The sequence below is a fragment of the Cryptomeria japonica genome, chromosome 5 (assembly GCF_030272615.1).
Source record: "Cryptomeria japonica chromosome 5, Sugi_1.0, whole genome shotgun sequence".
NCBI lineage: Eukaryota > Viridiplantae > Streptophyta > Pinopsida > Cupressales > Cupressaceae > Cryptomeria > Cryptomeria japonica.
This window is the reverse complement of record NC_081409.1, coordinates 528557302-528573364: the sequence shown is the minus strand read 5'-3', so window position 1 is coordinate 528573364 and position 16063 is coordinate 528557302.

The following is a 16063-nucleotide window of genomic DNA, read 5'->3' as shown; positions in this document are numbered from 1 at the left end:
ACTCTGTTGCCCAATGAACAAGGCACTGGTCTTGCAGGTTTGGGGATGTTTTCAAATATACATTTTATAAGATAAATCTAATTTCCCCTCATGTTTAGGGGTGCTTGTGTTCCATTCTTTCCAAGCTCTATTTCATCCTCTTGTTTGTACAGATCTAGCCAATCTGTAATGTTTCCTAACATGTTGAGCTTGTGAAATGATCTATCTGCTTAGTGTTGGTACAATTATGTGTCTGTAATTGTTGTATTTAGTGCATCAAAAGGGTGTCCCCCCCTAGGTCTAGCAAAACCTGAAGTGCAGGAGGATCAATTAGGGTCCTATGTTATGTTGTCCAAGCCCTGATGTGTTTCATAGGCTGAAATTGGCCATTTCATAGAAATATTAGCAGGTGTTCTTGGGTTATCACTTTTGGTGAACAACATGAGGTATGTAAGAATAAATGTTTTTGAAAATCAAATTATTAGTGATAAGAATAAAGGTGTAATGACTAGAAGAAGGTTAACTGCTAAAGAAGTATGCTTGATTTCTAAAGTTGAACCTAAAGATGTTGATGAAGCTTGCAAAGATGAAAATTGGATGAGATCTATGGAAGAAGAACTAGATCAGATTGAAAAGAATAATACTTGGGAACTTGTGCCTAGACCTAAAGATAAAAATGTTATTGGTACTAAATGGGTATTTATGAACAAATTGAATGAAGCTGGTGAAGTTGTCAGAAATAAAGCTAGACTGGTTTGCAAAGGATATTCTCAAAAAGAAGGAATTGATTATGAGGAGACTTTTTCTTCGATTGCCAAACTTGAAGTTGTTAGACTATTGCTTGCATATGTTGCTTATAAAGATTTCAAGGTATATCAGATGGATGTCAAATCTGCCTTTTTGAATGATGATCTTGAGAAAGAAGTCTACATTGAGAAACTTGATGGATTTTCACTATCAGATGATGGAGATATGATATGTAAGTTGAAGAAAGCTCTCTATGGACTGAAGCAAGCCTCTAGAGCCTAGTATTCTAGATTAGATAAATATTTATTGAAATTGGGATTTAGTAAAGGTGTTGCTGACAGTAATCTATACTTTAAGATAGAAAATGATAACATCCTGATTTTTGAAGTCTTTGTTGATGATATTATCTTTGGACGTGATGATAACTTCAGCATGAAGTTTTCCAGTGATATGTAGAAAGAATTTGAGATGTCTATGATAGGTGAGATGAAATTTTTCTTAGATTTGAAAATTTCATAGACTGGAAAAGGTATATTCATATCTCAAACTAAGTATGTGAAGGAATTGTTGAAGAAGTTTGGGTTAGATGACTCCAAACCTGTTGAAACTCCTATGGTAACTGGTTGTAAATTGTCTAAGAATGATGAATCTCCTAAAGATAATCAAAGTTTTTACAAATCTATGGTTGGTGGACTGCTATACCTTACTCAGAATAGGCCAAACATTATGCATGTTGTGTGCATGGCTTCTATATATCAAGTTGATCCGAAAGAGAGTCATGTCACTGCCATGAAGAGGATATTCAGATACTTGAAAGGAATTGTAAATTATGATTTATGGTATTCGAGGAATGATGATTTCATGCTATGTGCCTACACTGATACAGATTGGGCTCGTGATGTTGATGACTGGAAGAGAACTACTGGTGGTTGGGTAGGAATTTGGTTTCATGGGCTAGTAAGAAACAAGATTTAGTGTCCTTATCTACTTCTGAAGCTGAGTACATTGCTGCTGCTAGTAATTGCAATTGGGTAGTCTGAATGAAGCAAATGTTGAAGGATATTAGAGTTATTTATGATGAGCCTATTGTTATATACTGTGATAATTCTAATACTATTAACATGTCAAAGAATCTGATGTGACATTCAAAGACTAAGCATGTGTCAATCAAATATCATTACTTGAGAGAGCAAGTCAGTGAAGAGAAAGTGAAGCTGGAGTATGTATCTACAAAGGAACAAATAGTTGATATTTTCACTAAGCCTATTCTTGTAGATACATTTGTCTATTTGAGAGACAAGTTAGGGATATCCACCCCTCCTGATGAGAACTAGATGCATTGAGTTGCATCAATTTGGTGGATTTCACAGTCTTATCCTTTTATTCGGATTGATGAGTTGGTGTTGCTCTTCTGTTGGAGTAGTCTATGTTTTGGGGAGAGAGATTCATGTTTCATATTCTAAGGGAGATTAAGTTTTGTTTTCTGTTTTAATATCTTTGGTATTGTTGTCAAAGGGGGAGAGATCACGTGAAAAACTGCTTTATATGTCTTGATCTTAGGGGGAGTTTGCTAGAGATATCTTCTTTCTTTGCATTGATTATTTTTCACATTCATATGTTGCCATCAATGACAAAGGGGGATATTGTTGGATACTGTTGGTCATTTATACTTCTAGGATATGTTGTTTTCATTGACATCAACATATTCCTATGTATTGCTTCGATAATTGCAGATTGGGAAGATCTTATGGTCCAGTTTGTTGTTTTGGTTTGTTGATCACTGTTTTGCAAAGCTCAGTATTTCCTCCGGTATATTCTGGTGTGATCAGATCTTGTGCTAATTTTGGGGGATATTTCTTGGGATGGTCTTGTGTATCTTCATTTCAGATGGATCATGATTCTGTGCTATGCAAGTTATCTTTCTTCGTGATAGTTGTTTATTGGTTGTGTTCTTGAGATTTCAGACATTGATCGATGAAGATTCGATAAGTGGTGTTGGTGCAGTTGTTCCTGATGATTCTAACATGCTTGGTGGTGTTTCCTAGTTGTTTCCTTTTTTTTTATGATCTGCATTGATTGTTGTGCAAGTTTTTGGTGGTTTCTATGAACCAGTAATGGTTTTCATGTTATGCAGTTTTCCTGGTGGTGTAGCGTGTTGCAGTTGATCTTGGCATGATTTCCAATGAAGTTGAGCATTTGGGAATTTTTTTTAGGTCCATGTTATGATATGTAAATCATTACATTGGTCTGGTGGTTGATCTTTGCATCATGTAATGTAATTTTGTAATTCAGGGTTGAGGGTTTAGCCGACCTTGTTATCAAGGTTGATGAATTGTATATATAGTTGATATTGTCATGTAATTTGGGATTGATGTTATGTCTGGATTATCAAAGAAAGATTTATGTGTGAACAAGTGATTCATCCTTTGATTTTGTGATTAAGGAGAGATTAGTGTTGCAGAGAAGACATTTGTGCTTAACTGGAATCATAATCAGGCATTTGGAGATGTTATTCCTTCAGTTCACTTCTTTTGGATTGTAGTTTGAATCTTGTTGTAAGTCACTAAGACTTCCCTGAGGGTTGTAGCCTTCTGGGCCATTATCTTTTGAGTAGTTATCTCTAGGTAGTGTGCCTAAATGCATGTTCATTCTCCATTTTAATATTTTCACATACTACTACAGAGTATCATCTTACTGTGGGTAGGTTCCCACCATGGTTTTTCCCTTAACTAGGTTTTCCACGTCAAAATCTTGGTGTTGTGTATTGTGCTATCAATTTGCTTATCTTTATTATTAATGCAATTTATTAGATTTGTGTTTTGTGACTAAGTTTTATGTTCTAGTAAAGACTGATTCACCCCCCCTCTCATTCTTCCTTCTTGGCTACTGCTAACACATCCCAATAAAAAGATAGGTGTGCATCTCTGCTCCTCTTCTATTTGTTAGAACACTCTTATTCAGAGAATCCTTTGCATCTTGCATACTTCTCATCAGAGAATCTATTAGGAGAGTGATAAGACTCCTCACTTCTCCCACTCTACCCAAAATTATGTCCTTTTCCTTATTTAAACTCTTAATCTTATTAAATATTCTCAAAACTTGTGGTTCAAAATGTCTAGTCGGGACTGATTGAGGTGCATAAGACTGTGATATGATAGCTAGCTATCCTTCACATTCTCTTATTTTCTTGTCAATGTCCATAGTAAAATTTGGCAAAATTAGAGATGACTTGTATATTTGACCACCTTCATCTAATGCATCTTGAACACCCTTCATAGCAGTTATTAAACTTACCCTATCACTCTCAATCATCTTCAAAAATATTTTCAGTCTCATGGCATTAAACCAATTCAAAACTCTATCATCTACTACCTTCTCCAAAGACACAAAATGAGATTCTACTGTTAGGTCCCGGAGACAACTGAGAGGGGGGGGGGTGAATCAGTTGTCTAATAAATTCAAACCAAAAACCACTTAACCAACTTAATGCTTAATACCAGTAAACAAGTTAAGTATGTCGGTAGACAGTGTTAACTGTAAATTGCTATACTGGTAAAGATTAATGCATGAAACATAAACATAAAGTCATCCACAACACATAACACCAATATTTGTACGTGGAAACCCTATAAGGGGAAAAACCACGGTGGGAAACCTTACCCACAATTAGATGATACTACTACAAATAGTAAGTGTACATAAATGGGGTCTGCACATGCAGAAAGGCCAACAACCTAGAGCTCATTGCTCAATCACAAAATGAGAGTCACAGTGACTACAGTTGGATGGTTAAATCCAATAAGAATGTACTACACAAAATAGCATCTTCATATGCTGGATTCAGTACCGGTGTAATGCTAATATGCTTTCACAAAAACCTAGCTTCACCTTCAAATGATGTCTTCATGTATACCTCTCCTTAATCTCACATATACCTTCACACAACTCCTTTTCGCATTCCATATTCGATCTTACAAATAAGATCTTACATTTATACCATAACCTAAGACCAATTTTAGTAGGTCGGCTCTACAAGATATTACAATAAAAACATTTTACAATCAATATAATATCTGATGCAATAATTGATTAAACATGTCGGCTTAATGCATTTACAACCATAATTAATCATCTCCATAGCGTGTCATGCTGATCTGGAAAAGATAAACCTACCGGTGTAACCCTAGGTAACCCTAGACCTATTTGCCGGTAAAAGAAAATATGCAAATATGAATATACCAATGATTAATTCTTCAAAACAAAGTGTCCACATGATGTCTTCAACATTACCAAGTGTTTTCCATATCATTCCAAGTGTCGGTGAACATTATATCCTGCCGATGAACCATATACCAGTAATTGTGCAATAGTTACTTGCTTGCCGGTGAATGCTGTTGGATCTCCAAAGTGCTAGTGTTTTAGTAGGTGTTGACATCAATGACAAAACCATACCAAAATACCAACATCTACAACATTCAACATAATTCCAAGCTTACTAGAGGGATTATCAGATGTGTCTGGTTTAAATGATGGAATTTTTTTCTCAAATATTTCTGTCGCCAATGTTATTAACTCTTTATCTATGGTATGGGACTTGAGTAAGTCCTGACTAGTTTTTTCTTATGCAAGAGTTGCTAGCTTCAATGCTTGAATGAGAGATAAAGAACTTAGATCAATAGGCCCTTGAGAAAAAACATCTGAATCAGTAGCAACCTATTTTCCTTTGTCAACAAAAGTATCTCTTTCCACTATCACTAGAGCCTGATCATCCTTCTCCTCTCCTTTCTCCTTTCCTTCTACCTCTACACTCACATTTTATCACCCTTCTTTGCATCATCTTCTCCCTTTTTAGCATCAACTATCTCCTCAGCTTCCTTTTCTAAAACAACTTCTATCACTGGAGGATCATGTTCAGCTTCACCAGAGTTATCAACCCTCTGATCAACATCAACCGATGCATGCACATTTGTCTACTCAGCTAGAATGACCTTCTCAGATGTTTGATGTTTCTACACATTAAGAATGACTGCATGAACTTTCAGAATAGATTAATCCTATGATTTCTTTCCCAGTTGAGTGTTATCATGTGCCGGATTCACATCATATCTGTGATCCATAAAAAAATATCTTAAAATTTCTTCAGTTTTTTTAGTCACTAAATCTATTTTACCGAGCATGATTTTATTGACTCTCTTCTTTCTTTTGAATCTCTCCTTTGCAATCTTTAACAATCTAACAACTTAAGCTTTAGAAATGATAGAAGATAAATTTACTAATATATACTCTTTTATTCTTTCATCCTCTAAGCTAGGTGTATGCCTCCTTGCATCCAAAATATCATATAGGATCTTGAGTATCATGGATGACAATTATATTAATGCTTTACTATAAACATCCATATATAGTACAATTGCTTCCTCTATAGCTCTTTGATCTTTATCATCAAAATTCTCATAATATACAAACACATTCTTCAAATTACCATCCTCAAAAACTTCATTAATTATTTCATTCAAAGTCATTGGGGGTACAAAATCATAAGTACCTTCAACTTTTATGGACTTTAGAGCTTCATCCAATTCAAACTTGTGCTTCTTTCTCACTTTGGCTCTACCAAATGGCTCAGTTTTAGCCCATAGCTTCTTGGACTGCTGGGCTCCACTGGATTGAGGCTTCCTCACTACCCTGGTATAGGTAGTTATCTTCTTTACCTCTTTCACTACTTCATCAGATTCAGTTTCTATATCCTCAGTAGTGGTTACAACATATCCTCTTTGTGGCTTCTCCTTCTTCCTCTTCTCAACTCCATTGGTTGACTTTGCTTGTGGCTTAGGTAGAGGGATAGGCTTCTGAGCACCAGAGGTAGGCGCAGAATGGGATTTCCTTGGCTTGGATTGCTTGGGAGGAGTGGAGACCGATTTTGACTTCTTAGGATTTACCATGTCCTCCTCCTTCAATATATTTTTCTCCCTAGCCCTTTAAACAACTTCTTTTGATATTCCCATTTGTTGAACAAGCTCTTCAACCTCTTTTCTGACTTTCCTCTTCCTTGTCGGCTTAGTGAATTTCTTATGCAAATCTAAGTCTTTCTCCTTGTAAGTATCAAACCTTTCTTCCTTCTCATCTACCGGTTTACTCAATAGGTGTTGAGCATATGCATCAAGTGTATTTCCATCTACCTCATACCCCATGGCCATGATCCAAGCAGTTCTAGGTTCACTTGCCTCCATGTGGCATTGATCTTTATCTACCATAAAATAGATTGTATTCTCATATTTTTCAACAATATCTTTTGGAATCCTCTCTTTGCTTTGCATCATTGCTTGAAATGATTTGAATTAACCCCATAAAGTTAATTTTTGAGCTATAGTATCACCCAATCCCTACAAACCTTCTTTGATTTGGACTGCCACTGGTTTACCATAAGCCCATTGTACTTTTCCTATTCTAGGGATTTCATTCAAGAAGTAAAGTGCTAAATAGACAATCAGAGAACCGAATTTGAAAACATATTTCTTATCTTGTTTTATCTTCTTCAGGTTTCTCATTATCTCACTGAGAAATACTCCACACAGATCATACCTTTTGTCTACCTTAAGCATCCAATAGGCTGCATATATAGCAGTACCAGATAGTAAATTCTATCTATTTGATTGGTACACCTTGTATCCTATCACCATTGAGGGAAATATCACATCATGTTCAATGATATCACTAATTCTCATCGACCAGATGTCATGATGGGATTCGGTAACCTCTGTTACTATTGTGTTTTGAACTTTCCCCAGACTAGGGATCTCACCGGTTGCATTCAAATAGGTTACAAATTGAATGGATTTCTTCATGATCTTGTGAGCTCTATCCAGCCATATAAACTCATCATGGATTCGACTCAAGATGTACTTGATCAATTTGGGTTCATCGAACATCAAAAAATGAACAAAATAGATAAAACCCTTGTCTTGCAAAGATTTGGATTCACACTTCAGATTCCCCATTACATGCTTCATATGTTTGGTGTATAGTGATAGCATGTCCACATTTCCAAACTCCTTGATATTACAGTAAATACATGCCCTAATATCTTCATTATGTAACATGCCATACGGTATAAAAGAAAATGCACCTTCTGGATCATCTTCAACATATTTGAATGGATGTCGCTTAAACACAAGAATTTCCCTTTCAGTGATCTCAACTACCAATGAAGTTGCAATTCCAGATGCAGATGCCATTTCAAAATTAGGGTTATAATAAATATCTCAATCTCGGATAAATACATTTTCAAATTCAACTAGATGTTAGGAGTCGTTGGCTGATCGCTTCAAGCTCTATTTTTTCTACTCAATCTTGTTCGCCTCACTTTTATGCTCTTTCTCTTCATTCATAATGTGAATAATGAACGATAGAAGTGCCCTTTTATCCACTGAAAAACTTAACTTTAAGTTATAATAAATGCACGACCCTAAAGGCTTTCCAGATACCCTGCTTCTCAAGAATTCATCACTGGATACTTAGATTGACATTTAATCTTCTGGATATCAACTACATAGCTAATATCCTTCATTTTCAACCATCCTTGACCGATTACAGATCTCCGAAAGGGGGTTTTAAGGATTTGCATGAAAAGCTTCCCCCTAAGGTCAAAATGCCTTAGTTACCAGATGAGGTTCCAACATCGGAATCAAGTGTGGAGCCTTTCTGAACATTTGAATCTTCCTTCTTAACACACATCTTCTTATGCTAATCTCTAACTTCTTCAACCTTTGATTTTCCCTTTTCATCTGATCTATTCTTGTCTATCGAAGTATTCTTAATTATGCAATATTTTGCAATGTGACCAGATTTGTTGCTGATGGACTTGAAAAGCACTGAGAGGGGGGATGAATCAGTGACACCAAAAATAAAACTAATTCAAACACTAACCGGTAGATGAACTTAAAAAATATTTTAAACACAATGCATGTAATCCAAAATGATATAACAACATCCACCATAACACAAGTGTTTGTACGTGGAAAACCCAAATAGGTAAAAACCATGGTGAGATGGAACACACAAGTTAACTATCTGCAGTAATAGATAACTAACCGATTAAGGTTTACAAAGTGCTCTGATAGGAGCGAATCTTGTTAGAGATCCCAAAGCTTGATTAGAAGCTTATACCCTATTAAAGGTAGTACCCTGTTAGGAGTAACCTCAGTGGAAGATTTCTGAATCCAAACTAATGGATCACCCTGTTAAAGGATTTATACACTGAAGCTTGTTAGAGCTTCACTGGTTAGGGGATTTGATTATGTTATAATGGTTAGAAAACAACAAGAATGGTTTGATCTGTTCTAAGTAGCACAATACTTTCTTGATCAAATCCTTCTAAACATATTCAATACTGCTCTTTTGCATACTCTGCAACTTAACTCTTTTTACTTTCACACATAACATAACACTTTTCACTCTCTTAAATAATTCATTGCGATGTCAATATATAGACCTTATGATTTCATGTCAGCCTTAAGAAATCATAACACAATTTCCTAGGTGCAGTGTATCTGGACAAGTGATCATAACTCATCACAAAAATTGCCACCAAGCAGTTGGTGCAAGTAACTCATCACGAAATGTGGTAACTCATCACAAAATTACCAAATATCGGTTGGAACAATCAAATACCAGTTTGAATAAAACATATGAACCGTTGTCCTTAAATCTCCACTTGATCTCCATCTTGGTCTTCATCTTGATTCCAAATTAGTACAATCATAGACTGTATCTTATGCACATACCGGCTGACACAAAGTACTAGTTAGAGATAAACCTCTTAGTATAACCTCTAACATACCGATTGACAGAGTAAACAATTGAAGTTACACGGGTAGTCAATATAATCATATGTGTGTGTGAGAGTGTTTTATCAATGACAACAAATGATGAATACATTACAATCATCATCAAGCCAACAATCTCCCCCTTTGGCATTGATGGCAACACTTAAATTTTTTTACAGTAATATCGCTAAGTGTGCATACACAATAAATTTACACATTTACTCATCCTCCCCCTTAATGCATACATTATAATTTTTTTTCAAAAACACACATACATATTTCTACTCCCCCTTTGACAACAATGCCAAATTGAAAAGGTAATATACATATATATATATGTAGAAAATTTGTATCAAAGTGTTCAGCATGTACAATAATAACTTAAAAGTTCATGCATTAGCTATACTCATAAAAATATCATTGTAGCTCTTCTTCATCTGTGACAAAGCATTTTTCCATGATTCCAATATGTTCTCAGTATACTCAAATGTAGACATCAATTGTGAATGAAATTCTTCCATTGAGTCTAGTGTGTAGGTTTTAGGGGTTGCTAGGATAGGTTCTGCATTGGAGTGGGCTCTCTGAAGTATGTCTACCTGTGATGTGAGCTGAATTTTGAGTTCTTTAAGAGATTAGAGTCTCGTTGCCTTCTCATTATCATAGATGTCAGGTCTGTTATGCAAATCATCTACAGATTTGCTAAAGGCAAGTATAGAGTCCTGGAGTGGGACATATGCCTTGCATATCATTTCCAGTTCTTTCTCTATTTCAATTTGTCTATTGGAAATGTCAAAATAAAAGAAAGTAACATTGGAGGTAGAGGCAAGATACTTTCCTCCCATTTCAATAGCTTTACTCAATAAACTTTTATTGTGTGATAGAGCCATTTTGCCATTATCAATATCCTTTGCCAATTTTTCTCCATATTTCTTCTTGTGACTCTTTTCAGCATACAATTGAGCAACATCTTCTAGTGACTTGATTTGATCAAATGCATCTGCAAATAACTGACCAAGTTTGCTAATAGGTGTAGATTGATGTGTTGTAGATGTTTTTGGTAGTAGACTAGATAAAATATCTATTGCAGTCTGAAATGTTTCAGCTTCAACCCTTTTCTCTTTCAATCTCTTCTTATGCGCTCTAGATTGCATGACATTTGCAATCTTCATCATTTCTGATGCACTCATATTGTTTACATCAATGGTTCCTAAGATACTCAAAGACTCATCATCATCCTCATCAATCTATTTTTGCTTTGTCGGTTCAGAGGATACGACTTTAATGATTGCTTTCTGAGTATTCTTCTCTGTTTCCTTTTCAGAGGACTCTGTGACAATAATTTCAGTAGGCTCCTTCTAAATAACTTGAATGACCAGTGGAGATTGTTCTGTTGCTGGTGGATTGTCCACTTTCAATTGAGTTGCCAGATGCTCAACTAAGGTAACTTGTACATCAGCATTTGCCAGAGGCTCCATATCTGGTGCAGTGTTATCTCCAGATAGGTGAACCATGTCTTGAAAAATCATCAACAACATAAATAATGGAGTCATCCTTTTTCTTGAGAGGATAGACCTCATCAGGTTGAATAATCTCTTCTTCATCATTTTCAGTTGATTAACATCATCAGTAACATTATCCTCATTCATAGACGATTGGATGAGTTCTTCCATTTTTCTGATTTCATAGGCTATTTGATGGGTCTCGGTTTCAACAATTGCCTTCTTTCCACTGAGTAACTTCAGTCTTCTTTCTTTGAATGTAAACTAAGATTTGTATCGAGCAACTAAGGCACTAATATCATCTTTAGAAAATTCAGAGAAATATTGTACAAATACCTCATCAATGATTTCTTTTTTCTAATTTAATAGCTTCCTCCCATTTATTCAAAAGAATAGTACACAAAGAATTTGAGATATACTTTTCTAGTTCATGTAGATATCTATTGTAATGACACAAATGAGTGATTACCTATTGAATCACTTTCTCTTTCTCATTTTCAGTGAAGGAATCAAAATGCTATTTTGCATTGTCAAACCGATTCCTCCTTAGTGTCTTCATTTTTCTTTCAAAATGGGTTTCTGGCTTGAAAGATACTATATCAATAGGCACAGTTGCCTTTGGCACTTCCTTAACCTTCTTGGATATTCTGCCGATTGTTTTAGCCTTCTTTGGTTCTTCATCAGAATTTGTTCCCTCATACTCTGGTTGCAAAATTAATTTTCCGCCTCTCTTCTTTGTCTCCTTCTTAATATATACTTTGGGTTCTGATTCCTTTTTGGTTAGGACACTCTGGGTAACCCTAGTACTCTTTATTGCTAGAGATGCTTCATCATATTTTTTATTCTTTCCTCTTACACTTTTAACAGGTGTAGTACTGGTTTGTGCAGGTGCATCTTGGACTGCCACAATGTCCAATTTTGCCTTCTTTTTTTCTTTAGGAGATGCTAATATGGTATTAGCATAACCAACCAGTAGATCATATTTTACCTCATAACTCATGTATCCATTTATTCCTCTCTTGGCTCAATTGCTTGCATCAAGCAAAAGTCAGTGGTAACAGTGAATATTATATCTTTTTCAAAGTGTTTTATCACTTCTTCTAGTAGTCTCATTCTCATACTCATCTTCTTTTGAAACTCATTGAAATACTTATTCATGGCAGTAGGGAAAGTATTCTTTATAGCCTTGATGTGTTTCTTAATTTGTGCCGAGACCGATGAGTCCTTCAACCACTCAATGTCTCCAATTCCTTGTAGAAAGTTTTGAAAATAAAAGAATAATCCAACTAATAGCTGACCAAACTTGAATTTCAAACTGCTATCCTTTTTGATAGATTGCAAATTCAAAAACAATTGACTCCTGATTGCTTCACAAAGATCATAATTTGCATTATCAACAATCATTCTATGAGCTGTATGAATTGTTGTTGAAGGAACACTGCTAAGTCTACTAGAGTAAAATACTCGGTAGCCTATTACCATTGCTGCTAGTTTTACTGCAAGGTCTTTAATGTTGTTAACGGAAAAAGCACACCCATAAGATGTAGAACCAATTAAGTTGAAGATAGTATCCTTAGAAATTCTCCTTAACTCAGGTACTTCACCAGTTGAGAAATAGCTAGTCACAACCTGAATGGCTTCCTTTGTAATTGTGTGAGTTATTTCTAAATACATGTTTTCTCCATGAACTCGACTCAAAATGATTCTGATATGCGCTTCTTCAAAATCTTCAATAAAATAAGCGACATTATGAAAACCCTTTTCAAAAACCCTAGCATACTTTGTCTTAATCTTACCGTTCTCATCACAAAGTGATTTCAACTGTGTGTGGATGTATATAGATCCCTAGATCTTCTATCTTATAGTCAATATAGCTAGATAAATCTCCTTTGATCAAAACACCGCTCGAAACTTGTGACAATACATTATATGACACAATTTATTTTTCCTTTACAACTTCCATAGGCTCAGAAGTAATCGTTAACCTCTCTACACTCTTTGAAGTCGATGCCATTGTAGATATAAAAAATTTGAAGTAGAATATTCAAGGAAAATACCTAGATTCACACAAGTTGCCCCATTTATTGGTTGAAATGCCCAAGTGCACACCATTTCAACCTTTTGCAACCTTCAATTCAACTTAATTACACAAATCACGAAACAATTCGGCAATTAACAGCAAAACAATCTTTCTCAACTCAGCAAGTGCTCCAAATTTCTTTCTTGAATGTGTTAGGGTAAAAATGAAAAAGTAAAACTCACTTTTATCCTTTTTACCTACTGCATTAAATGCTCTCCCGTTAGGGTTACATACCCTAATTTCACCACTCAAGGGGAAAACCAGTTGATAACATATTGACAAAAAGTTACCAAAATTTCATGTTTCAAAATTCTTTTCCCGCTCATTTTTCACAAGGGGTTTGGAGGTATTTTAACCATTAAGCTCCCCTTAGCCATATTAAAAAGGCTTAAGTCACTGCTGCAGGGTTCTCTTCACTAGGTGAAGGAATAGTTTCTTCTCCAGGTGAGTCATCACTTTTCTTCTTCCAAATCCGATTCATTTCCTCTTTGGTTTCTTCAACATTAACTTTCTGCTTTCCTTTCTGATCCTTAGAAGAATTGACTGGTTTTCTATTTTTGGATCTATAGAATTTTGCTAAGTGCCCCGATTTATTACAGTGATAATAGGCCATAATAGATGATCTCCAAGGTCCTGCATTTCCTCTTCCTGTTCTTCTTCTGCAGTTCATATCCACATGACCAAAGTTATTACAGATGGTGCAAATAACATTTGTTACCTTTTCCATCTCAAATGGACTAAACTGGTTGTCGTTGTTAGATTCAATGACAGTCCCAAAGACACTGAGTTGGGGGGGGGGTGAATCAATGTCTAACCGGCTAATAGAATTATTGCAGTAAACAAAAATAATGGAGACAACATAGAAACACACCATAACATAACATATTTAATGAGGAAATCTGGTGTGGGCAAAACCTCAGTGGGATTTGTGACCCACAATATTTACTCACTGACCAATGAATAAATACTACTTACAATAAGGGGCTTGCCGATGTAAGTGCCTGTTGGTGCCGGTGGAATGCTGGTGTAAGTGCCTTTTGGTGCCGATGTATGATGTTTGTGATGTCGAGCATGTAGAAACCAATTGTCGGTGATTTTACAGTTGGTTGCCATCAATGAAAACATCAACTATTCTCATAAGAGTGTAGAATGCCAACAATATCCCCCTTTGTCATTGATGGCAACACTCATGAGAAAAATCAAAATGGTTATTCAAAATTGAAATCCAAAAAGATGTGCTCCCCATGAGCAAGTGATCTCCTCTGTACATTCGTTTTTCTCACCACTACTCCCCCTTTGACATCAATGAAAAAGGATGTCATAAATAATCAAAAAGAGTAAAAAAAATTCTACCTCAAAGTCTATAACTAGTTGGTTACAATCTGAAACATGTCTGCCAAAATCATATTCAGACTCTGCATAAACTTGTTACTATTAGTTAAAGTTGCATCAGTCTGCTAGATCATATCGATGAGATAGTGCATTTGTTGCTCTGGTGATTTTTCTCCTTGAACTATTGCCTTAGATATTTCAACTCTTTGAGTAATAAGACTATCCAACCTCAGACCAAGTTTATCCTTTAGTTCCCAGGCATTAGACCTTATTCTTGCCTTCTCTTTCTCAAGTCTTTCCAACTTCTCCTAAAAAACTGCCATTTCCTGCTCAAAAACTGATATAAGTCTAGAAGAACCTATTATATTATCTACAATGTCATCATTTTCTTTTTGTGTCTTTTTTATCTCCTCATCAATATCGTCTATCAAACAGTGAGATTTACATGTTTCCCTAAATAACTCCTTATACTCCAAAATTGTAGAATTGAGTACTGGTAAAAGTGTATCCAAGTGATCAGTAAATTTCTTTATGGTGTTTTCAAAGAATGTGTTTTTCTCTTTGTCAACTCTCTCCTTTATGGTATCCTCATTCACCTTATCTATAGTTATTGCTTTATCATCAATGAATTTGGACAATGTGTCCAATTTCCCTAAAGAATCATTAATGTGATCTATCTTACAATTAGGTACAATCATCTTCAGAATGGGTAATGTGTTATCAATTGCCTTAAATGCTAAGGCATTGCAATCAGTAATCCTTTTAATTGAATCCAAAAGTACCTTTGTCATATTAGTGGGTCTGAATTCACCTGTAGATGTGTTTGGTTCTACTATAGGTTTCTTCTCAAGAGATGTCTAACCAATCACTTTCACTATATCCTCTTTACTTCCATCAAATGCATCCACTTTACTTATCTTTTCTTCCAGTAGATCTGTCTATGTTTGTACCTCTACCTTTAATGGTTTCTCAGTCTGATTAGGCTTCTCTGCTATCGCTGATGTGATAGAATCAACATGAACTTCTGCCTCAGATTGTTTCTCTATCTGTACCACTATCGGTTTCTCAAATTTTGGTGGCTCTGTGCTAGCTATCTTGTCCTCTATTTGTTTCTCAATCTCTGGTTGCTCTGCTTGGGCTGGTATCTTAGTTTCCTTAGAGTCAATTGTTTGTGTCGGTTTCTCTAAAATCTTGCTGTCCTCAACACTATCTGCCTTAACCTCTGTAGATTCTTTGTCCACAAAAATGTTTATATCCTGAGTGTATACACCTAAAAATGGTTTGAAGATAATTAATTGAATAAGCAATTATCTCAATTAATCTCCCTCCCCAATTTAATTAAATTCACTAAGCAATTTGATTAAATTTCCCTTTTCATCTACTTATTAATAAATCTAAGGATTTATTAAATAGGTTCATTTCAATAACCCCTTTTGATTAATTAATTCAAATTAATTAATTCCCTCCATCCAAAATCATTTCTTCTAATCCTAATTAATTAAAACAAATCAAATCCATGAGTTGTTGAGACTAATTATCCTTTTCCTATTATTTGAATTTCTAAATTCAAATTCTCCTAACTTCTACCATTCCTAAACCTA